This window comes from Temnothorax americanus, unplaced genomic scaffold, assembly GCF_048541705.1.
Source record: "Temnothorax americanus isolate GAGA-0224 unplaced genomic scaffold, ASM4854170v1 Scaffold61, whole genome shotgun sequence".
NCBI classification, from domain to species: Eukaryota; Metazoa; Arthropoda; class Insecta; order Hymenoptera; family Formicidae; genus Temnothorax; species Temnothorax americanus.
Genome location: NW_027509762.1, coordinates 229,550 through 253,661, shown reverse-complemented (window position 1 = coordinate 253,661; position 24,112 = coordinate 229,550). Strand labels below are relative to the sequence as shown.

Sequence of the window (24,112 nt, the reverse complement as noted above, 5' to 3'; positions counted from 1 at the left end):
AATTAAATAATTACGTATCTGTGTACAAAATTATCCTACTGTTGTGCCGTAACCGGGAGTATTCCGGCACAGGGTTCTGAGATTCCTGGTCGGAAAAGAAAACTCGTCGCAATGTATTAAATCACTAATTCAAATATATTTATTTTGCTCAAATTTACAACTGTCCCATTTATTTGAATTCGATAACCGCGTTACACTCAAAAGACACCGGAAGGTTTTAACGAGTTTTTATTTTGTAACAGGTATGGTGACGCACGTACTCGTTTTGATTCTGAATTCCGACTGCCCGCCCAATCGTTCCATTCGGCGGTATTTATCATGTTGTAGTCGCGTGCCGTTGCTAACCGAAATAGCGCTAACCTTACGCGGTCAGCGCCTTGCGCTGACCTTCGCGTCAGCGTTTTCGGTTGTCCCGGAGTTGAATGATCCGGGTTCCCGCGTCGGATTGCATCGTATGATCAGTCGTCCGATGCAATCGTCAGTTTTTTCGGCGTATGTTCGATGTGGTTTTTGTCGCTAGGGTCGGATGTCTGATCGCAGGCAACTCGGTGTTGCCAAGTACATTCATTAATTCTTAATACGTTGTACGCTCACAACACTACGTAATTAACCGAAATTGTACTCTAAAACAGTGACAGCTAAAAAAATATTAGATAAAATTAAATAGTTTTTGACGTTCCATTTCTTTCTTTTATTATTATTTTTTAAATGCATTTTTTTTATACATGGATACTGTTAAGGTAAGTGCATTTAATACATTGGCTGTTGGCATAGATGGTAGTCTATAGCGCACATATATCATTATTTTCGTTTCTATGTTCTAGTTTTTCATTGTTCTTGCACAAGCTAAGTTTACACGTGTACTTTTCTCTTGAAAATTAAAATGTTTAAAAAGATTTCTCGAAATATCACAAGTTCGTCGTTCGTCACGTGATGGCGTTGTCGACGGCTAACGAAATGTGGAAGCAGTTTAAGTCATTATACAAGAAGAAAATTCCGATTTCAGTCCACTTAATGTTACAACGTTTCTTTAAGTATAAAATAGATTTAAAAATATCAGTAGCTGATCATGGAGCAAAAATTGAAGAAATGGCTAGACACTTAAGAGATTTGTGTCAAAATGTTGTAATCTTTATCAGGTAGGAAACTTGATTAGGCCGCCAATAAACACACGTGTTTTTTTAGTTTACTTTACTCTTGTCAGATTTATTTAGATAATATCTATTAGACTGTATATAGAGAGTTAAAGTCTTTACACATAAAATCCCGTAAGGACTATTATATAGGAATGAGGATACTGAAGAGAACAATACCGGGTTCGGGATAAACTCGTATATTTACAATGTGTGTTTATAGTTCGCTGGTTGAACTCGGACTGCTCGATTAGAAGGATCAAGCAACCAAGGCAATTTGCCTGCCTTAGCAGTTATCGAGATTCCTAGAGGCACCTGTCAATTCTTTGCGTATTTAGATACGCTCTGTGCCTCATCAGATATGTGACATCCCCTCCGCCGTAGTTGAAGTGGTCAATGTCTGCGATTTACTCGAAAATAGTGTCTTTTTCTTTGCTCTTCTTCCGAACCCGTCTCATTGCTCGTGCGGCAAATCGCGCTCAGGGCAATAGCGTGTACGGGCTTATGCGTAATTACGGGAGACCGTCGACTATGCTCGATTCTAATATGTCGCGGTACCAATTTTTTTCTCATTCCACACATTGTCTCTTAGATCGAGTGCGCTTTGCGGTACTTTGTCCCTCAATTGCATCGTCTGCTGCTCGCTCCGTTTTTCGTCGTGATCGTTCTAATCCCCTTCCTCTTCGCTTGATTGATCGATTGACAACTCAAGCAATCTGTTCCGTAGATAGAAGGATCGGTTGTATTTGATTCAGCTTGAAGTGGCGGTGGTAAGGCAACCAGCTGGTCAATGTCTCTTTTGTCGACAATACCCACATTTGCTTCTTTTTAAGCCCGTTCTACAAAATACGTTGTAAGTCGCAGTCAGATGTCGCTAGTCGCTAGTCGTATGTTGTATGTCGGATATATTTACGATATGCCATTCTACAATTAAGTCACTATAAGTCGTAACAAAAAATGAGGTTAAAATAGCCATGGATATTGAAAAATATGCAATTTATATGAATATATTATTAATTTTGACAGAAGTTGTGAAAATAAAATTATTATTGAGAAAGAGACGTAGAACAAGAAGATGGTGGGTTAAACCTCACATTACTACACATGTGAGACACAATTTAGGTGCTCATAGAAAATTATTTGTATATTTCCGAATAAATGATCACGAAAAATTTTTTTAATTTACGAAAATCACAATTTATATATATATAACAATTTGATTATTTAAATAATCTCTTGGAACCAAGATTACGAAAAAAAAGTCGCAGAGAACCTTTGCCAACAAAGATTCGTGTTGCTGTTACATTAAAGTTAGTTTGTTGCTTATTTTTTGTTATAAAATAATTGTAATTATTCTAAAAAATTATAATTATTTTATAGTTATTTAGAATAATTATAATTTTAATTATTGCGGTTTATTTTTTATTTCTTCTTAAAAACATGTACTTTTCCTCAAATTTTGTTATTATTTTTAGTTTTCTTGCTCATGGTGATAGTGTGGCTCCTACATCCTGGTTTTTTTTGTATTGGGAAATCGACTTTATACAACATTATTTCTAAAGTATGCAATGCTGTTTGGGAAGAATTGAAAGCAACGTATCTCAGATGTCCACAAGAAGAAGACGAGTGGATACAAATCGCTAATGACTTTCATAGTATCTGGAATTATCCAAATTGTAGGAGCAATTGATGGGAAGCACTGTCGGATTCAAGCTCCACCAATTTCAGGCAGTGCTTTTCATAACTATAAAGGTTTTTTTAGCCTCGTATTAATGGCTATTGTAGATGCCCATTATCGTTTTAGTGGGTTGATATTGGAGATTACGGTAAACTTAATATAATTTACGAAAAAATTAATAGAAATCACATACGTAAATGATATAACAATAAAATATATATATATATATATATATATATATATATATATATATTATGACGACGACGAGTCCCCTCGGTCTCGCCCGCCGAGAAGAAGCGCGCCGTCACTTTTGTTAAATTTCAAAATCTCTATCGCACTGTATGCTGGAATCGTCACAAGTTATTAATCAGGGATGGTAGCTCGACAGAGGTATTTCCAAAAGCTCGGTATGGGCACCAGGTGCGATTACTCGCACCACCGTACGCGAAATCTAGACCAGCTAAGTTTCTTAGGTGTAAGTTCAATCGTTGATCACTGTTCGATCTCAGAGAAGAGGCGAGAGAGCGCAGCGCAATTAGTACACCAATTAAACAAACAAAGTAAATAATATATTCTATCAAATAGTAGGAAAAATTTATTTCTGTTTAATTTATTACCATTTTGTATATATACTAAGTCTCCTACATTGTACTTGATATTGATCTTATTTTTATCATAATAGTTTTTATTCTGTTCATGGACCTTTTTTAAATTTTGGTATGCTATTAGTCTGTTCTCTTTCAAATTATTTTCGGTATTACAACTGAGTTCGATTAGTAAAATTGGCCTGTCTCTTTCTGTTAGTAAATAATTAGGTGTGAAGCCTGTTGAACTGTGAATCGTATTATTGTATTCCTCAACACATTCTTTTGCTATGGTGGGCCATGGGAGATTTTTGTTTTCAAATATTTTACATCTTATTCTATTAATTAGCGTTTGATTGGTCCTTTCGTTTAGGCCATTGGAAAAGGCGCAATCGATTGCGGTGAAAACTAAAATTATCTTCCTGGATCTTAAATATTGCTTAAACTCTTTTGAGTTAATTCCTGCGTATTGGTCCGTTAATAACGTCTGTATAGTATTCTTATCTTTTATTAAGTTTATTAATTTTATAAAATCTTTTGCACTTTAAATTTTTGATGTCAAGATAAACGCGTATCTTGTAAAATGGTCAATTAGCAAGTGTAGGTATCTTTTTGTGCTTTTATTACCTGCGAGCCCCCCTATTGTATCTAATGCAATGATTTCAAATGGTTCAGAAGCTGGACCCATTTGTGATAGTGGGACTTTAAAATTACCCACTCTAGTTTTGTTTTTTATACACGTTTCACAGGAGCGACATATTCTTTTTATGTGTTTATGCATATTTTTGAAGTAAAATTTATGAGTAATTGTTAATGTTAACTGTTTTGTTCCTATGTGTCCTTGTTTAATATATTGTATATTTTTAATTAAAGTTATGCCAAATTCTTCAGTCAGCCAGATTTTCTTTCTATTCTTTAGTGTTTTATAAATTATATCGTTTTTAGTTTCATATTTATCATCGAGTGTTAGTGGTTTTTGGTTATTAATAATTTCATCTAGTTTTAGGAAATTTACTATTTTTATCATTGATTTTTCGTTTTCTTCATTATCTTCTTCTAGTACTGGGTTTCGTGATAAACAGTCCGCCTCTAAATTATTTCTACCCGGGTTGTAAATTATTTTGAAATCAAATTGAGATAGATAATTTAAAATTTGTCTTAACTCTGGATCATTACATTTTTTTTACATTGAATTTTTTCAATGGTTTATGGTCTGTGAATACCGTAAATTTTTGCCCTATTAAATAATATTGCCAATATAAGATGGCCTCTTTTATTGCAAGACACTCAATATATATTGCTCTTTTTGTTTTTTTGTGGTTCTGTTAGTTTGCGCGAAAAGAAAAATACTGGTTTTATAGTTCCATCTGTTTGGCGTTGTTTTAATATTGCTCCTACCCCCTGTAAACATGCGCCCGTATAAATGTAAATTGGGATGGTTGGGTCGAAAATTGCCAGAATCGGGTCTGAGCATAAATAGTCTTTTATCTTTTCAAAGTTATTTTGGCAAATTTTTGACCAGTTAAATTTTATGTTTTTTCTCAGTAGATTATAAAATGGCTCTAATATTATGGTTGATCTCGGAATATATTCTAGATAAAAATTTATTTTTCCTAGGAATTCTCTAATATGTTTTGTTGTCTGTGATGTTGGAAAGTTTTTTATGGCGATTACGTTATCATTTAAGGGTTTTACACAATTGTTTCCTATTTCATGACCTAAATATTTTATTTTGGCTTGTGCATCAAATGTACATTTTGACGGATTTATTTTGAATCCATGTTCGTATAATGCTTTTAGTACTAGTTCGATGTGTTTTATATGATCTTTATAGTTTTTTGAATAAATTAGAATATCGTCAATGTAATTTACTGCAAAATCATTTAAATTGTTTTTTCTTATTATGCTGGACAAAATTTGTTGAAAAATTGCCGGCGAAGATTTTAATCCAAATGGTAGACAACACCATTGCCAGTGCCCATGATGTGTTACGAACGCTGTTTTGTATCTGTCTTTGTCACGCAACAGTATCGACCAAAACGCCGAGTTCACGTCTAGCTTTGTGAAATATTTACAATTTCTTGCACGTAACGTCATATCTTCGATTCTCGGAAAAGGTTGGCTTTCCGGGACCACTATTTTGTTCATGTCTCTATAATCGATACATAACCGAGATTTTCTCGCTTCTTCTTTTTTATATACTAACGTAACCGGCGCGGCGTATGGGCTACACGATTCCTCTATTAACCCCGCTTTCAATAAATGTTTAATTTGGTATTCTATTTCTATCTTATCTTGTATTGAACACTTATATGGTTTTTTTGCTATGTACTTGTTTTCCGTTAATTTAATCATGTCTTTATAATTTTTGACCGTACCAATATTATATTTTCCTTTTGCAAAAACTCTATTGTATTTTGTTTTTAAATTTTCCAAGGTATTCTTTAAATTAGTGTAACTTATTACCTTTGTGCTCGCTGCGGAATTTTCTTTTATTTGGTTTATGTTTTCATTCTTATTTCGCCATATTTTCAAGTTTTCGTCCTGACAAAGTTTGAATTCTTTTATACAGTCTAAATTTAGCAATACATCATCTCTAAATGAATCACTCTTTATTATGAGAAATGAAAATTGTTTCGTTATATTATAAATTTTTACTGGTAGCGTAATTATACCTTCGGCTTTTGAAGTTCCTGAGATAGTTTCAATGTTTTTGTCCCCACTTACCTTTTTATTTAACTTCAGCTTTTTCCAGAAGTTATAATTTATTAAAGATATATTGGCTCCCGCGAGTCGTAGAGACCGATGGCTGTTTTATTGTTTATTAGGATTTTTAATCTTATAAGTGGGGTCACTATTCGTTTTTTGCTACTTCCGCGAGAGCAATCGTGTCCTGAATTTCTATATTATTTGCTACTTTAATTTTGTCATTTTTATTTGCCTTTTGATGTGCGATTTTTGTGCGACACATTTGCTCTGGATGAAATCTGTTAGAGAAACCTACGCTTTCGCAGTATGAACAAGGCCTGTGTTTGTTTGGATTCTTGTGTTTATCATCGTTTGCTTCACCTGAGTTACTATTATATTTATTTTTCAAAGGTTCTATTTGTCTAAGTGTTGACATTAAATCTTCCATGCTTGTCAAACTTTTTTATTTAACCGCGTTCTAACAAAATGAGGCAGGGCTATTACTATCAGGTTTGTTTGCGAACTAATCGTTAAATTCGGGTCCACGTCTAATAACATGTTTCTTTTTTTTAAAGCAAAATCCAAAAAGGATCCATTGAGATATTTAAATGTGTAAGCGTACGCGATTTCGGACCACGATTTTTGGCCGAACGTGTCCACAAATGAGTTATTCCAAAACTCCCAGGCGTGTGCTAATGAATTTGTTTTTAAAAATATTGAAAACCACTCCAACGCGGGGCCTTCTAGAAATAATCTTAATACTTCTGGGAATTTATTTTCTCTTATTTCGAGTCTTTTACACTCTGTTACAAAAAATTCTAGCCATGATTCTGCATTAAAATTTTTTCCATTAAATTTCTCTAGTATCATGTTTTTTGAAATAGAATGGATTTGTTTTTCATGTGGCGGAATTCCGGCAGCAGGACTTTGCGGAGGGATAGGGGAATCAGCCCGAATCGCCTCCAAATAGTACTCATTAAAAACCACATTACCTTCGTCATCCAAGTAAACTTCTTTCAGATCACCTTCCACCAAGGTTATGACCACATTTCGGAATTTGCTGCGTGTTTTCAAGCTTTTAACGACTCCCTTGGCTACGGCGTTTTCAAAAAGCTGTGGGTGCTGAGCACTCGTTTGCATATCTCGAGGAAATTGGAAAATTTCCAATTGCCCCTCCAACTGAATTGTCTTGACCTTGACCACCGTAGTTTTGGTATCCATTGCCTCGGATACGAAGAGGAATCTTGCCTTGACTATCCATTGTGTTGATTTGTAAGCCTCGGAATCAGAGACGCAATAGACGCGTGGGAGAGAGAGGCGCAGAATTGATCGACACGTGTAGTTGCAGCAAGTGATTACTGTATTTACATAAAATAAAAGGGTTACAGTTTCTATAAGTGCTGCACACAATTACCTTAATATTAGTACCGCACCTGAATCAACACAATTGTCGGTCTTTCGTTCTAGCTGTAGCTTTATAGCGAACGACTATGCCGTGAGACGGCTAACCAGCGAATCCTCCCGTCGCGGGACGGCTTGGCAGCGAATCTCCCGCTGCCAGCGCTATGTGGTTATAATGAGTATCTCTATTGGTCACGTGCCTGACGTAGTCAGTGCCGTAGACGTCAACGTGACCAAGTTTGATAAGGCGTCAGGCTTACATATATATGGAATTAAGCATAAAAATATTTATTCATAAAATTTTAAATTTTAAAAAATTACCACACTTCTTCTTTTCTTTCGAATTCGTGTTCAATTTCGAACAGTCGTCGAAATCCATAAATGTCTTCGTCTCCCGACACGTTCCAGATTTCATTATTGTGCTCAACATCTACTTGTCTGAACCAGCGTACCAAACGCTGGGTATGTATATTGACAAATCCACGAATGCGGATTTCGTTGAAATATATAAAATTTGGCTAAAAACAAATTATACAAAAAAATTAAAAAAAAATTTTTTTTTAAATTTTTTTAATTTTAAAATTTGTGAAAAAATATTAAACACACCTGTCTGTGAGGAATCCGAACTCTCACTATATGAAAAAGTGGGATCTTGTGCACCGGCACGTTGTCGACCCATATCCACTGTAACGCGTTAACAGAATGGTTAATTTTCAAAAAAAAATATATAATATACAATTATGTATTGTTGCGTGCATGCCGCCCCGGTATGCTTTTTCAAAAATGTTACACCCTAGCCGACAGTTAGTCCGTGACTTTCTCAGACACTTATTCACTCTCGCGCACTCACGAAAATAACGACGATCGTTTATTAAAAGACTGCTCGCTGCACGCTTCAGCTTGGAGTTCGAAAAGCATACCGGGCGACACGCACGCAACGGTATTAAGTATACATACTCCTACTGCGGGGTAAACAATTTCTATGCAGTCTTCGATTCTATGATATCTTCGTTCCATTTCTTCTTCCATTTTTTCTTGATCCATTTCTTCTCTTGGTCCATTTCTTATTCTTATACACAGTGCTCTGTGCTCTACTTGCGAACGTTTTGACACTACTGACTGACTGACTGACTTAACTGACTGCAGAGGACTGAACCAGAGAAGTAAATAAGATAAAATATATCTAGCGTTACAATAGCGAGAAAGGATTTGTTGGAGCATCGACACCACATAGGCGAGCGTCACCGGATATCAAGAGACACGGTAGTGTCTCGCGCCAAGTACACGCGGAGCGAGACCGACCGTGACTCTTTTACGCGACGCGACGGGTTGCGAGTACCCGAGATGTTGAGATCTCGATAACGAGTGATCGGATCAAGTTCTAAGTAGGCTTGATCGATAGCTTGGGGTCCAATTAGGGGGGGGTTTCTCTCATAATATTCCGCTACGTGCCTTACGAGCGGAGATATTGCGACGCAAAGTCCAAATGTGAAAATTTATTTTTAAGATACTCCTCCTAACGCTCTCATTCAATATTATTATGATTATCAGAGAAACGTCCTTTTCACTTTTTCGACGCTGGCGGCGCAGGTATCGCCAGTTTCGATATCGCGCGCGTATTTCAAAATTAGGTCGATAAACTTATCGGTCAGGAGGAAGATTTCTATTTAAGTAAAAATTAGGTATATATATAATAAATATTGAGTCAACGGAAAAGTAGGTTCTCTATGCTTGGCAGAAAGTGCCGCTAGGGAATTTTTAAGTCGATTCTTATGAATCAAGCTTGAATTTCATGTCTATGTATCCCAGGTTGCCGATGACAAGGTCCAGATAGTGCGCTTTATAGTTTTCGGTGTCCAGGTGTAATAATACGTTGAATTCGATGTCTGCGTGTCCCAGGTTGCCGATGACGAGGTCCACATAGTGCGCTCCGTAGTTTTTGGTGTCTACGTGTATTAATATCTTGAATTCGATGTCCACGTGTCCCAGGTTGCCGATGACGGGATCCAGATAATGCGCTTCATAGATTTCGGTGTCCAGGTGTAATAATACGTTGAATTCGATGTCTGCGTGTCCCAGGTTGCCGATGACGAGGTCCACATAGTGCGCTCCGTAGTTTTTGGTGTCTACGTGTATTAATATCTTGAATTCGATGTCCACGTGTCCCAGGTTGCCGATGACGGGATCCAGATAATGCGCTTCATAGATTTCGGTGTCCAGGTGTAATAAGACGTTGAATTCGATGTCTACGTGTCCCAGGTTGCCGATGACGAGGTCCACATAGTGCGCTCCGTAGTTTTTGGTGTTTACGTGTATTAATATCTTGAATTCGATGTCCACGTGTCCCAGGTTGCCGATGACGGGATCCAGATAATGCGCTTCATAGTTTTCGGTGTCCAGGTGTAATCGTACGTTGAATGCGATGTCTAGGTGTCCCAGGTTGCCGATGACAAGGTCCACATAGTGCGCTCCGTAGTTTTCGGTGTCTACGTGTATTAATACCTTGAATTCAATGTTCACGTGTCCCAGGTTGCCGATGACAAGATCCAGATAGTGCGCTTCATAGTTTTCGGTGTCCAGGTGTAATCGTACGTTGAATTCGATGTCTAGGTGTCCCAGGTTGCCGATGACGAGGTCCACATAGTGCGCTCCGTAGTTTTCGGTGTCTACGTGTATTAATACCTTGAATTCGATGTCCACGTGTCCCAGGTTGCCGATGACGAGGTCCACACAGTGCGCTTCGTAGTTTTCGGTGTCCAGGTGTAATAATACGTTGAATTCGATGTCCACGTGTCCCAGGTTGCCGATGACGAGGTCCACACAGTGCGCTTCGTAGTTTTCGGTGTCCAGGTGTAATAATACGTTGAATGCGGTGTCTATGTGTCCCAGGTTGCCGATGACGAGGTCCACACAGTGCGCTCCGTAGTTTCCGGTGTCTACGTGTATTAATATCTTGAGTTCGATGTCCACGTGTCTCAGGTTGCCGATGACGGGATCCAGATAATGCGCTTCATAGATTTCGGTGTCCAGGTGTAATAATACGTTGAATTCGATGTCTACGTGTCCCAGGTTGCCGATGACGAGGTCCACACAGTGCGCTTCGTAGTTTTCGGTGTCCAGGTGTAATAATACGTTAAATGCGGTGTCTACGTGTCCCAGGTTGCCGATGACGAGGTCCACACAGTGCGCTCCGTAGTTTTTGGCCAAAAAAACTTGGCGCTGCTAGACCTCGAAATTTTAAATAAATAATTAAACTTATTCTATACTTAATTATAAGCCGCATTATCCGCCGTCCGCGTAGTCACGCACACCCATATCACTCACTCCCACATCCACGCTGATAATCATTTAATATTACTCCCATTGTATTCTTCTCTGAATTATTTTTATTTATTGTAGTTTTTATTTATTTAAAAGGTCTAGCAGCACCAAGTTTTTTTACAAGAAAAATTTATGTATTTTAATAAAATATTTTTATTTTGTACTGTTACTTCTGTAATTCTTTGTGGCCATTAAAAAATACACATGTAAATAACTTTGTATTTAAATATCTTGTATTCCCTTGTTAAATTTAAATAAAATTTTTTAATCTTATAAAATTGTTATTATACATTCTTTTCTAATTGACACAATGTAAAGATTTTTCAATGTAGTGCAACAATTATTTTTTGAGGCAATATACATGTTTTCTCTGTAATTGGCGCTCTAACTTAAAGAGATATTATTTCTTTTTTGTAATTGTAATAGATCACTTGAAGCGCGACTCTTCTTTTTGATAAGGTAACATAATTTTGTGACGTGTATCACTTGGGTTATAATTTTTCGGAAATAAAGATACTACTGCTTAGATTTTTTCGAGATTTTTCGAGATATAAAGATCTACCACTTGTTACTTAGGTTTTTTCGAGGTATAATACTACCACTTTCTTTTTTTTTTAGGTAACAACATATACACTACTATACGTGTACTTGGCGCCTTTTTTTACCTTTTTTTAAAAAAGGTCATAGTTTACGATATACGATATATCCAAGCGGCTCGAGTGGTTCGAGTCGAACGTCGCATATACTGCTCGAATGAAAATGCGTGTGAAGAAATTAAGTCATGATTTATATTTTAAAAAATACATTTTTTTACATATTTTTTGTTTTTTACGTACTACGGTAGCGCACTAAAAAATAAAGTTGCGAGCTCACAGTCGACGAGCTGATGTTTATCGAAGGCATCGCTATCGCGTATTACATTCAATACTTGCGTAGGATTCGTTACAGTGGACGCAATTTTGGAGAATTGCGTAAACTTGACATTGACCGTTTCGACAATTCTGTTCAATCGATGAAACATCGCGTCGATGCACAGATCAAGATCGAGCATACGGTGTAACGTCGATTCGATCATCGTTAAGCGTACGTTTAAAGACTCGAGACGTACGAGTTTGACACCGTTAATCGTACCAATTCTCAATGTTAGCGGTCCAACGTTTATAAAATCACACGTATCTTTAGAGGATCGAATGAAATTCAGAATGTTCCGTCGTTGTTCGTAGAATCCCTTCCACGTTTCGAAGGACAGTATCAATTCTGTTCCTCGATGATCTCCTACGGCGATCTCCACGTAACTCGGTGGACCCACGTTAACGCCAACATCGAAAAATTTGTATCTCGTAGCCGTCAACGCGTATCATCTGCTGAGTATACGAACCGCACAACGCTTCAACAAAATGCTGTAAAAATAATGAAATTAGTAATAAAAAATAATACAATTTATAATTTGCAATTTAAAAAAAATATAAAGCTTTATAATTTAAGAAAAAAAAACGAGAAAATGTATTTGTTACACTTGTTCTCGTACGATGGAGTTTCTTCATCATCGTGAATCGGTACGTAATAATTCATACGTCTACTGCCACTGCTGTTACCGCCGTTGCTTTCTTCAGCGGAATACATTCTTTCTCTCGGTTATGAGAAGTGAACACCGTTCGCACAAGCAGTCGATACGAGACTAGTCGTATAAAATTAATCGAATATACGCGGCAACTTCCAAAACTATGATGAAGGAGGGGGAAATTAATGTTTCTGGAACGCCCAATTAGCGCTCTGAAATTTAGGAGAGGGGATTAAGGTAAGATGTTTTTTTATTAAGACGTATCCCCCCCTCCACCCCCTCTTCCTTCCGCATGACATCAACCGCGAAACATGTTCAGACATGTTCACTGAAACCTGATACTCCCCCTCCCCCTCGAAGCTATCGAGTTAGAATTCGTCACGTATACCTACTTATTCTTTAATTTTTGTACACTATCGACTAATAGGGGAAAAAAAATAAAACATTGTAAAATTTACACATACATATAAAATTTATTTAAAATAAAAAATGACAATTCTTTCTGGCGTTTCAACCACCAGTTAAATATTTTTAATACATTTTGCAACTAGCATCTAGAATATTTAAAGATTCGATATCTTCGTAATCCGCATCCAGAGTCTCGATGTTTAGGTTTCTCGCTTTATTCTCAAGCAGATCCACCAGCCATTCTCGTTTCTGATATCCCTTGACGTACACGAGAGTCGGCATCTCGTCGTCGTCGTCGTCGTCGTCATCGTTGTCGTCGTCGTCGTCGTTGTCGTCGTCGTCGTCGTCGTCGTCGTCGTCGTCGTCATCGTTGTCGTCCTCTTCCTCACCGAGCACGGCCGACGCAATTAAACGCTTCACCTTGCTGTACGGCACGTTTCCGTCTTCCCATCGTAATCCATGGTGATTGCGAATCAACCAGGAAGCGCACGATTTGTCGGATTTTGTGAGGAGATTCCACGGCATGGGGCATGTAAAGATGTAATGCGCCAAAACGGCTCCGTTTCGCAGCACCGCCACCTCCTTTACGACAAATTTCATCCCGACGACGAAACCTTTCAGGTCAACGAACGTTGGTGCGGGCACGAAGAGATATCTCTCTTTCTTCGATGCGTGAATCGAGAGGAATGACGCGCGTTTTGCGACACTCTGATTTTTATATCCTGCTTCCCTTTTTCCTCTTTCATAAATTTGTATCGGGAGTTAAAGAGAAAGAAATATTTTGTCGACGTTACCGCGAACATTTAGACTATTTTGCGCACTACGTTGGTCAACGGATTGTACTCGATCACGCGATCGTGTATGATGAGACAGTACGCGAAGGTATTCGGCGGTACGTTCTCCATGCAATCGAATTCTAGTCTGACATCCACGGTGGCGTTTTTGACGGATTCGTTTTGTCAAGAGCAATCGATGATCACGAACGGGCCGTTACGTAGAAAAGTTGAAACGGTGAGACTCGGCTCGAGATATTCGTATCCGTAATAGCCCTTGCAGAAACGCGCGTTCATATTGTACAGAATCGCCCATCTGTGTTTACCAAAGTCCAAATTCAAATCGTCGTACGGATAGACTTCCGAGTTTAGGTAGAGTTTCACGTTGGTCAATTTGCAGTCGTCGAATCGGCTCGTGTCCGCGGACATGACGTTCTACCGACTCGTTTGCAGAGCGAAAACGACGTATCGCGATTTCTCGAGCTGAGTCGCGGTCTTAATGGCCCACGAGTGCTTGGTCGTGTTCTGCAACAGGGGATACTCGTACAGATCCCACGAACGAAAACCCATACTTAGATATCGTCCGTTTTCCAAGTCGCGCAGCATCGACAGCTTATTGACCTCGCTCAATACCACGTGAGGCATTCGCCACTGTATCTTGAGTAGTTTTTGACAGTAGGCTCCAACGTGAGACTTCCCACCAGATAATTGTTGTCGGTGCGCGATCGTATCAAGATTAATTCGTGACGAGCGTTGATCACCACGCGTTTGTAATCCTCGCAAAATCTCAGTAACAAGTTGAGCGGTACGCAAAAATTGAAGTATCCGTTTAGGTTATTATGTGGTTCCCAGCCCGCGTTTCGCAGGATCACGCTTCTGTCGGACGATACCGTTACGTAGTTCTTGAGCGTGTTTGTTATTCCTACGTTTTTGCAGTGATTTTAATTTCCACACCGTCGAGCTCGTATCGAATTTCATCGAACATGAACGCGACGCAATTATTCCCCAATACCACGTTATCGGCTTGGTCGGCTGCTCCGGTCACCGTCAATGTTCCTTCGACGTAGAGAAAACTTTCGCACGGCAACGTATACAGATCCTGCTGCTGTTTGGGTATTCGTATTTCGTCGCTATACTTGAACGTTGTGATGGAGTACGGGTTGTACGTGTGATTCTCGATTTTGACGATGCGATCGTCAAAAACCGGCTCGCCTCCGATGTTAAGAATTTTAATCATCGTTTAGATGTTTCGTACCGCAAATCCCAGAGATTGTAAAAATTTAACGTTTGATGCGTTGAGCTTCTTTCTGGTGTCTGTTTTAACGCTACCGAATGTCGATTTGATGATATCGTCGATCGTCGCAGTCGTAAAGATATTCTTATTTGTCGCGTGCTCCGAGTCGTTCAACACGAGCATGTCGCACGTTGCTGACGGTGATCTCTTCTCCTCGAAAATCGAGCAATCGTCCGTCTTGATCCGTGACGCGTATCGTTAGATCCGTAATGCTTCGCGCGATGATCGGCAGATAAATGATCTGCGCCGGCGCTTCCGATGTCTTATATCCCGGTGGTACGCTCGGTAAAAATTCGTGTATCGTGTGAACACGTTTGCCGTTGCTGTACGCACCCGCGGTTACGTTACACTCCACGCGGATAATGTTTACGTTGATAATATTAATCGACGCGTCCGATTTGTGCCACTGTCCCGGCTGCAATATACACTTCGACGAGAAGCCCAGCAGCGATCCAACGTTGTTCGGTTTGTTAAAGTTCACTCTGAAAGCGCACTTGATCTCGCTCTTCATCGTATTGTAATTTGCGCGGAGCACTATCGGGTATTCCGCGGCCTTATCTTTGTAGCCGTTCGCGTGAGCGGTCGCCTCTCGCGCAATATTCGCGACCGACATACGATTATCGTTGAAACGATTTACGCGTCGCGGGCGTTTTCGTAAAATTTCGCGTTTCAAAAACTCATGTATGGCTCGTATCTCGTACGATCCCTCGGGAATCGTAATTTCCGTGTCATCTTCGTCGAAATAAAATTTATTGTTCGAAGAATTCACGTTAGTAGATAAAACAATAAGAGTCCTGGGGGTCTCAGGGGGGCGAGGGGCGGGGGGAGGGCTCGAGGGCATGGGGGAGCGAGGGGGGGACGACTCGTTGGCGTGGGGGAGTGAGGGGGGGAGGACGACTCGTTAGCGAAGGGGAGCGGGGGGGAGGACGACTCGTTGGTGAGGTGGAGCGGGGGGGGGTCGGCGAGCGTGTCGGGACATGTTTATTAAATATTAATAAACATATCGTATTGACAAGGGGTACCGCCGGGGGGAGGGGTCGTCACTTTATCGGCGCGGGGGTATTACAAAAGCGCCGTTCGGCTGCTAGAATTTTTATCGGCGAATATAAACAAAACAGCGAGTTAGACACTTGACTCCGCAATAATATCACCTTTCTAGAACATGCGAGCCGCCATTCGGTTACGGCGTCTCACTACAAAAGCGAGCGCCTATGGCAGGCGGCTATAATTTATGACCTGCCACTAGCGTGACACCGCGGTCTTTTTCACTTTTCTTCGTAGGAAAAGCCGCTTATCGGTGTTTCGCGGCGCCATTCGATTATGACGTTGCGTGTTATTTCTTTTTTTTCCTTCCTTTCTTTGTCTTCCTTTCGAAAAGGACCGTCTTTTCGTTCGCGTTCTCTCTCGCGCGCGTTCTCTCTCGCTCCCGTCCCATGTTCGCGTTCTCTCTCGCGCAGTCTCTCGCGCGCAGTCTCTCTCGCTCCCGTCCCCCGTTTGCGTTTTTTCTCGCGCGCGTTCTCTCTCTCGCTCCCGTCCCCCGTTTGCGTTTTCTTTCGCGCGCGCAGTTTTTCTCTCGCTCCCGTCCCCCGTTCGCGTTCTCGTTCAGAAATTATACAAAAACTACAAATAGAAAAATTGCTTACCACCGCTTGATTTTAACCTAACACCCCCGGCTCTTGAGTCACCTTCCGCACTGTGTGTGACACAACATTGATTGTCTTTTTATTGTTACACTTTTTGTTACACTTATTGTTACACTTATTGTTAATCTCTTAGCAGTATAGGTTTTTTAATTTTAAATAATATACACTTAAATAATTTCTCCAGACACTTCCATTTCTTTAGGCACATATATTTCCATCTTGATAAAAAGAGAACGTTTCTCTTACGAGGATGAACCAGTTTATTTGGAGATCGAAAAAATCTTGATGCGATCGGAGATCGGCGATTCCGATCTCGCGACGAAATAGATATCGCACTACGTCGACTCTCCTCTTATACAATCTGCTACAGTTTCTCATCTGCGTTTCGCTAATTTTCACAATCTTGAATTTAGAATTACGTATCGGTTTGCAAAGTTTTGCGTACTCGCTCATATCGGTGGGCTTTGATATACAGCTCTTAAGATGGCTAACCAATTGTTGTATAAACCGCACGATCAAGCACACCAACCGACTCTCACTTCTAGTCCTCGACTACTGAGCGTACCTTCAAATTCATCCTTCTACATCACACTATTGTCACATCGTTTGATTATCATATCTAATTTCATCTCAGCATCCATACAATTGCACCTTCCAAAAAATCTGCGATGTGCAGTTTTGCACGTGTGCGATAAAGTCACCCGCGAGACAAATTCTCGAAAACGATATTGCGCCATTGACTTTCAGTTATTTGATCTGTAAAACAGCTATCAAACAGCTAAAAACAGCTATCAAACAGCTCTTGAACAGCTATCAAACAACTAAAACAGATATCTGTATAACAGCGATCTGTATTACTGCGATCTGTATAACTGCTATTGAACCGCTATCAAACTTCTTTTAAACAACTAAAAACAGCTTTTAAACAGCTATCAAACAACTAAAAACAACTAAAAATAGCTAAAAACAACTAAAACATCTATATTATACTACAAAGTATGTGGGAAAAGAAAATAAAACGTTTATATATACATATATAGTTTATTTCAAAAAATTATAATTTTTCTGGTGTCGCGACCCAGTTAAATATTTTTAATACATTTTGCAACGCGCAATTTTTAACATGTTTTTCGCATTTTATAGTATTAGTAACATCTAGATTATTTAAAGATTCGATATCTTCATAATCTGCATCCAAAGTCTCAATTTTTAGATTATTTTTCGCTTTATTCTCAAGCAGATCCACCAGCCATTCTCGTTTCTGGCATCCCTTGACGTACACAAGAGTCGACGTCTCGTCGCTCTCACCAAATACGGCCGACGTAATTAGATGTTTCGCCATGCTATACGGCATGTTTCCATCCTCCCATCGTAGTCCATGGTGATTCGCAATCAACCAGGAAGCGCATGACTTGTCGAATTTCATGAGGAGACTCCATGGCATGGGACACGTAAAAATGTAATGTGCCAAAACGGTCCCGTTTCTCAAAACCGCCACCTCTTTCACGACAAATTTCATCCCGACGGTAAATCCTTGCAGATCGATAAACGTCGGTACAATCATGCCGAAACGATGGAGCAATTTGTATTTTATCGCGGTACATCAGTGTTTCTTATATTGCAATATCTGCTGATATTGCAAATTACATGATTTTGAGCACTACGCTCGACAACGGACAGTATTCGATTACGCGATCATGCAAGATGAAACAATAGGCGATAGTATTTGCCGGTACATTCTCGTTGCAGTCAAATTCTATTCGCACATCCACAGTGGCGCTCTTGACAGATTCGTTTTGTCGCGAGCAATCTATGACTACAAAAGGTCCTTTTGTCATGAATGTAACCACGGTGCAAAGCATATCAAAGCAGTCTTATCAGTAATAAGCTTTACGAAAACGCGCACACATATCGAAAAGGACGGCGTATTGATTTTTGCCAAAATCCAAATTTATGTCATCGTACGGATAAAATTCAGAATTTATATAAAGTTTTACGTTAAACGTTTCACATTAAGTTAAACGTTTAATGATCGCGCGACGAGTGCGGCACGCTCATTCTTATCGAGAGTTACCGCTCTGTAATTCTAAACCGCTGACGGTGGACAAGGGAACGGTAGACAGAAGGAAAGATAATTTTAGATGCAGTGATATGCATTTAGTATACATTTATTTCTCATGTAATGCATCGTGTATAATATTATTTGCAGCATACGCCAACAGTTCACACAATCAATAATTGAATTCTTATCCTAAATTCACGCAACATTCTAACTGCATTACATTTATCGGTAATACAATTTTAGCGCAAAACAGTTATAAATTGTTTAAATTTTTCACTTACGCCATGAACATTTTGGCATATTTGAAAATACACATTTTCAACGCAATGTTCTAGTTCGAACAGGAAAAGTACGGTTGACGGTTTCATGTACAAGCTGGTGCCGCACAACGTCAATTTTACAATATCTGCATCGCGTATTTTTTAACGAGTTCCAAATCTCAAAACGCTAACGATAATGATGCAGGCGACTGCACGAGTCGCTGAATACCTGCACGTTTTTCGATGAATGTCACCCACATTATTGCATGAGGCAGAATTATCCGATTGCCTCGGTTATCGCCAATAAGTATATCCACAGAGGACATAGGTTCAGCGTTGATTCCAACATCCAAAAATTTATATGCGGTCGATGTCAAAGCAAATCTTTTTCCCAAAATACGAGGTGTGTAGCGGGGTTTATCAAAACTGAAAAAATACAATTATGTTTATAAAAGTTTTTTTGCTCAAGTATATACGAAAATTAGCGGTACTTACTCATTGTGCTGTTTCTCGCACGTGACTCGATCACACGCTTAACAATATCGTGTGCAATGTTGAACATGATTGTGCATGCATGTATATACCCGATATCAAGTATTTGTATAATGCTGTATGAAACCAATGAATATAGTTGAGTATGTTGTAAATATGGGTTTGGAAGTGGATCTTCGATCTTAACGGACAAATAATCTATTTTACAAATGTTATTGTACACCCGAGACACCCTTGCACGGAGCATCTTTTTTGTCACGTTTGATATTACGTTTGTAACGTGGGTTGTATTTTCTATATTGACATTTTTTTTCAAAGTCAATTACGTAAAGCATGCCACAGATCAAAAGTTCGCATTGCGCGTCCCCCATAGTTTGTAAATAGTCTCCAGATCATTGCTTGTCCTCGGATCATATTTCCACCAACCATTTCGACCTTCGTAAAACCATTGGTACTCTTCCTTGGGATGTTCCGACTCCTTCTGAGGTTCTTCCACTTCCACCAGCTGAGGTCTCTCGAGAAAATCCGGTGGGATCTCTTGATGACACATCGGACACCGCTTGCTCTGATTAGCGACACCCTTTACGCACAGATAGGAGTATATATGGCTGCAGGGTAATCGTGCTGGATGGATACAAGGCTGCAAGCATACTGCGCATTCTGGCACAACAATGGGATCTTCCTTTTTCTTCGGAATCCTTATCCTTCTCTTTAATGCCGCCGCCAGATTTCTTCGACACGTCGAGCTTCGCTTGCGCCATGGCAGGACGTGTCGGGCGACCGCCGTCAGGGTCAGAGTCTCATCCGACGAAGCCCGATACAGCTCTCATGCATGAACGACATAGTGCAAGTGCACCACCCGTTGAATAATAATAAAAAAATAGTACGCACTCTTTTGTATGTAAATTTAGTGCAACAATTTCCTCACGCGACACAATTCTTTCAATTACTTCTTTACGACCATCTTCTTCATCGCTGAAGTAATCACTGTCATCCGTTAACGCGCGATATATATCGGAATTATTATCATCTTGCTATACTTTTTTCCAATCGATGTACCGACGCGTAGACTTTCAAATCACAGACTGTGATTTTGACTCGCTTCATTCTTTTTTATATACTTTTTCTATTGCCTTTTCCTCTCGTTCTCACTAGAGCATCGCGTATTGTTTCTTCTGTTTTAGTGCATGGTGCGCATACACTGCAAATTGTGCAATTTCACATAAGTCAATGGTATGATATCGTTTTCAAGAACATACGTGTCTCGCAATGATTTCATCGAACACGTGCAAAACTGCAAATCGTACATTTTTCGATAAAAAAGCAAACGATGCATCATTAATAGGATATAAAATGACGAATCTGGGGGATACGCTCAGTAGTCGAGAATTGGAAGTCGTGAGTACAACAAATTGTGTTAGAGAAAAGATCTTGTAATTGCAGCCGCGCGCATCACCGGCAGGGACCACGAAGAGGAAGGCGAAGGGGCCGGACTGGCCGGGAGCGATAGGGCGTTTCAAACGCAGAATACGGCTATGGGCGGTCGCCCGATATGGCGTTTCAGGGTTTGGGGCCATGCGCGGCGAACCGATGGACCGCGGCCGCGGAGCAGCGGGGGTGGAGCCTCGGCGGTGGTCCGAGGGCCGAGAGGGCGGAAATGGCGCGCGGAAGAAAAATGGCGGACCGTCCGGGAACTCGCACTAGGTGCGTCGACTACGGGAGTTGGACACTCCCGACGTCTAGGGGCACTTCGCCGAGCCCACGAAACCGAGTCCCGTCGAGATCCGTCGGTCAGGTAGCAAAATGGCGGACCGTCCGGGAACTCGCACTAGGTGCGTCGTCTACGGGAGTTGGATACTCCCGACGTCTAGGGGCACTCCGCCGAGCCCACGAAACCGGGTCCCGTCGAGCTCTGTCGGTCAGGTAACAAAATGGCGGACCGTCCGGGAACTCGCACTAGGTGCGTTATCTACGGGGAAAAGACGTTCACGGTTGACGGGGACGTCCGCATGAGCGTCCAGGACCGGTCGCCGTCAAAATCCGACGATCGGGAACGAAATTAGAAAACCGTCCGCCATCTCGCGACCTGGACATCTTCTGCGGGGAGAAACCGCGGAAATCGTGATACCAGGTCCGGAATAGGCACCGAGAAGGGTCGGCGTCGTCGGCGAGCCCGGTGCTCTGCACCCGGACGTCTTCTTTGGGGAAGTCGCCCGGATGGGGATCTTAGAGGGGGTAATAGACCTGGCGCACGGGTCAACGTCAACGGCCGAGCGAAATTTCAAAAATTGGAAAACGACTACCCTGTTGCCAGGACGGAGCGACCGCGCGAGCGCAATAAGCGTGGAAATTTCCACGGGGTTCGGCGCGATCGGCGTAAACACCCGCGTGGAAAATTACCGGCGGCCAACGCGCAGGTAACGGCGAAAAAAAGCGGGACATACGTCCGAGTGGGGGTATACGGTACCGATGGTGGGGAGCTCGAGCGAGACGAGCAACTCGAGGCAGTCTCTCGGGGATGTTCGAGCGTATAACACGTATTAAGCTTCGCTCTGCGTCGTCGCGCTAAGTCACCGCGATCGTCTTACGAGTTCGATAATTACGGCTCGCCGACATTCGTAACAACCGAGAACGCCCGCGGAACGCGTTAATTGTCGTCTTTACACTGACGAACGGCCTTTTTAAACCGAAATAACTTCGTGCGTCGTAGATAAGCGGGGCGTGTGTGCCTGCGTATACGAGCGTCCGACATTATTTGTGACTTGTAACTTTGTGAACAAACAACACTGGAAATCAATATAATTGAATAAATGAAACAACATTTTCATAAAAAATATCGAGAATTTATTAAATTGGACTTACCTTCTGACGACCTGATCCATTGGCGTCGATCACTCGAAGTCCCTCGTTGATCCTGGATTCCGGTGGCAGCGACGATCCTGATCGATGACGGCGATGAACCAGCAGTGGCAGGAACCTGAAAAAAGAAGAGAATTGGTCTAATTGATTGTTCGAGATATCGTTTGATACTTACCTTCTCGGTGGTTCAAAGGTCAAACCGAGTGGCGACCGTTGATTTCTAAGGACACGTAGCGTTGATTTGTGCCTCCAGTAGTACCGTCCGGTTACAGTAAAAGAGCACGAGGAGCATATAACCTTCGACATACACTGATCACGTGACAAGGACCTGCGGCTCTTCACACTGAGACAGCGGAACAACCAAGGTGGGAGATACCTCAATGCTACGGCGGGGTTAAAATCTTCGTGACCTAAAACAAAATGGCGACCGTGACAGGACACGTACGTGTATGATCGGAGAATTCAAGGTCACGGGTCTTATAGATAGACTCGGAGTGCGCGTATAGCGAGTCTAACGTGCGAATAACGACGAAGACGCGGACATCGTTGGAAATAGCCGACGGTGACGTGGGACACTGAGGTGTCGTGGCAAGTGGCACGACAAGTGCGAAAATCTTAGTGCGTCAGTGTGTGAGGGTACCACGGCACGACAGCTTTCAGCGAGCACCGAGTGCGACAAGGCCAGACGACGAAGAAGTGCAACCGCGTCGCAACAACGTGCGTGAAGCGTGTGAAGTCGCGCGTCGACAAACTGACGTGGCGACACTACCGAATCGCACGACGACGTACGGGCGTGAAGTGTACAAAAAGTCGCAGAGCCGACATAGCGCGAGGGCCGCGAAAATTATTTTCGGTTCGAGGGCAGTGAGAAACTGATTCGACGCGTCATAACAACGTGCGACAACGAACGCGAGGCCGCAGCGTGGTACGCACGCGGTCTAAACAAACGCGTCTCGACAACGTACGGGCGTGATCAGGAGAAAATTGAATCCCGCAACCGACGTCCAGAACTGCGGCACCATAGGGCCGAAAGTGCGAGGCGGAAAGAAGAATACTCGTATGGCGACGGTGACGCATACCCCATCGAGGATCCGCACCAGATCGCAGCAGCGACCGGCCAACGACGACGAACAACGGGGTGACGACCCGAGCAACGTCGAACAATATACCGAGCGACGTAACGACCTCGACAAACCACCATCCGCGGACGCAATAGTCCCAACGGGCGAGCAACAAAACGAGGCGATGAACCTCAGTGCGGAGAAAACAATGGACACTCCCACGGAAAACGAGCGAAAGCTCATGGAGCAAAAGCAAGAATTAACGGCACAGCGAATGGAGATGCAACGGACCGCGAAGCAGCAGCGCAGACGAGATTCCGTCGTAACAACTAATACGGATTGTGGTCCGGCGGGTAAACAACCCGACGACAAAACGGGCTCACGGGCGTACAGCGACGAGGATCAGTTCAACGCGGGAAGAATGCAGATGGTACCGATCCAAGCTAGATTGCCTAGAGGAGGATGGCTTAAGAGTCCATTCGACGATTTGACGTTTGTAGGGAAAACGGATAAACAAAACCCTATCAGATTCCTCGAGAAATTCGAGAAAATAGCTAAGTACGAAGGAGTATCCGAAGAGGAACAAATGTTCCATTTCGGAAAATGCATGAGGGGAGCAGCAAGCCAGTGGCACGAGTTGCAGCTGGCGGAGAGCCTTCAAGAAATCAAGGATAAGTTCCAGCAATACTTCTGGGGCGGCCAGGCGCAGGTGCGCTTCAGACTGCGGGTGTATCTGGGCAAGTACAAACCTGGAACGATGTCGATGACGGAATATGCCTTGGACATGGCGGGTCAAGCGAAAACGTTACGACCGCCGATGACTGACGAAGAGTTGGTACTAACGCTCCGCGGGCACTTCGAGGGTGACATCGCGAGGGAGCTTAGGCCGTCAAT

At 41.7% G+C, this 24,112-nt stretch overlaps 1 protein-coding gene and 2 pseudogenes across 4 annotated transcripts in view; 1 reads left to right on the top strand and 2 right to left on the bottom strand.

Moving 5' to 3' along the window:
- Positions 1-24,112, top strand: part of LOC143905464 (uncharacterized) — a 249,609-nt gene that overhangs the window by 137,358 nt on the left and 88,139 nt on the right. The gene's annotated exons all lie outside the window — the stretch shown is intronic.
- On the bottom strand, positions 11,641-12,428 carry LOC143905434 (uncharacterized; annotated as a pseudogene).
- Positions 19,035-22,200, bottom strand: LOC143905429 (E3 ubiquitin-protein ligase RNF146-B-like; annotated as a pseudogene).